Source organism: Pipistrellus kuhlii, unplaced genomic scaffold, assembly GCF_014108245.1.
Source record: "Pipistrellus kuhlii isolate mPipKuh1 unplaced genomic scaffold, mPipKuh1.p scaffold_m20_p_3, whole genome shotgun sequence".
In the NCBI taxonomy this organism is placed as follows: domain Eukaryota; kingdom Metazoa; phylum Chordata; class Mammalia; order Chiroptera; family Vespertilionidae; genus Pipistrellus; species Pipistrellus kuhlii.
The window spans coordinates 124,004,268-124,006,579 of NW_023425529.1; positions in this window are offsets into that span (position 1 = coordinate 124,004,268).

The following is a 2,312-nucleotide window of genomic DNA, read 5'->3' on the forward strand; positions in this document are numbered from 1 at the left end:
TAAATTGTTGCACATGAAAAAGGTGGTCATGTGGCAGGATAATAAAAAGCTAGGAAAATTCCTGGGCAAGTGGGATAGGGAAACTGAGACAAGAAAGTTAAACCAGGGCAAACAATTTGGACATCATACAGCCAGCTTGTGAATCACAAGGTCTTATCTTCCCTAAACAAGGACACTTGAGAGCAAATGGTTTAAGCCTCTTTCCCCAACCAGAGAATGCATAGCTTAAATCACTCTGGCCTGGGAAAATAGAGAACAAAGACCCAATTAATGCCACTTGTGTCAGCTGAACCCAAAGACAGATGACATTTGAGAATAAATAACAAAATATCTCCATTTAAGCTAGATAGACCTAAGACAATAGTAAAACAGACCAAAGAATAATCCAAAGCTCACCTACACTCATTTTGATTCATTAGCATATTAAAAATGCAAATGGAAAGCTGGTAAATATATTCTACTGAACACCTCTCCTAAGATTCTTACCCACGGGGGGGGGGGGGGGGGGGGGGGGGGGGGGCGGCGCGGAGAGGGAAGGATAAAAAGCCCTTAGGAAAAATACTCAACTGGCTCACTTGAGAGCATGTTCATGCCCCTTTCCAGGCATGGATTTTTTATTTCTTCTTAAACACTAAGGGTCCTCAGGAAACTTGCATCTAGGGGAGCAATGGGCAGCTGGACCTGGGCTGGGCTTACCTTTGATCCTATCTCCAAGGCCCCCATTTCTCTGACTTCTCAGTGAACCTAAGCAGCCCATCTTGGCTCACTTCTGATCACTGTGACCTTCACTTCCCAGTGAGCTAACAGCAGTCCAGTCTGGGTTCACTCCTTTCCTAGAACATTTCTAGAGAGCCAAAGCGTAGCACCAAGTAGGCTCTCCCCTGTTGTTTCTTCTCCCAAATCCTCTCTTTGCTCCACTGTCCCCAGCTTTAAAAGCATACTCTCAAACCACCTCTCCTAAGATTCTTACCCAAGGGGGGGGGGGGGGGGAGGATAAATTCACGTTGTGAAATCTTTCCTACAGGAAGTCAAGGATCCACACACTATAGGCCAGCCTTGCTCTGGGCCAGTACCTGTCCAGTAACAGTAAGAAATTAAGTTGAAAAGACAATTAGGTACTGGAGAATGAAGGATCTTACATGACATTCTAAGGAGCCTTTTATAGTAAAGGCAATAGGGGATGATTAAGCAATTTTCATCAGGGTAAAAACTCATGTTAGTGATATATATCTAAAGGATTTATGGTGAATAAAGAGCCAGAAATAAGAATCCAACTATGGAGAGAATAAAGAGATACTAATGAATGCAAATTGGCTGGAAATGGAAAATAACAAGATATAAAACTTAAGAAAGAGCCCACAATTAAGAATAAGATTTACAACGCTTGTATATTTTGGTTTCAACCAAGAGTGAAAAGAGAAAAATGGCAGTTTGAGAAAGGATGGGAAGGCAATCATAATTTTGAAGAAATAACTCAGTTTTGTAATATTTATTTTGAGACATGTACTGGATATTAGTACAAGATATAAGGTAGAGAGGTGTATGTCAAAGTTTGAAGATCAGGTGGAAAGCTTTGGGCAAGATAAAGGGACTTGGTATTCACCAAAATAGGTATGTGTTGAAGTTTTGAGAAAGATGAGATTACCCACATATAACCTGCTTTGTATTGTTGTTTCTTATAGAAATAATTTAATTTTTCAAGCCACAGGAGATGAAATAAATACTTATTTGTTTTTTTATTTGTATACTTTATTGGATTTTTCTTTCTAATTTGTATAATTTATTGGATTTTTCTTTATTACATCTATATAATCAATACATACTTCCTGAATTAAGCCAAGCAGCCTTCTAAATATATTTTCTGGTTTCAATTATAAATAATTTACTACTATTATCTTCTTTTAAATATTTGGATCATTTTCATTTCCATCTCTCTGTAGTATAGATATACCTTAGAGGTATCATGATTTCAGTTCAGACCACTGCAATAAAGTGAATATTGTGAGAAAGCACGTCACATGAATGTTGGGGAAGCTATATAGTCTTATAAAATATATTTCCTAAATAATGAGACTTGAAATTTAAAATCACTCTTTAATCCCTGGGCTGAAGAATGGATATTGTGTTAGCAGGCATGAAAACAACATTGATGTTTTTGTCCATCTCTATGCTAGATCTCTTGGGTGACAAGGTGCATCGTCAATAAGCAATAATATTTCAAAAGGAATCTTTCTTTCTAAGCACTAAGTCTCAACAGTGGGATTAAAAAATGTATGTTGTAAACAGATGTGCTTCATCCAGGCTTTGTTGCT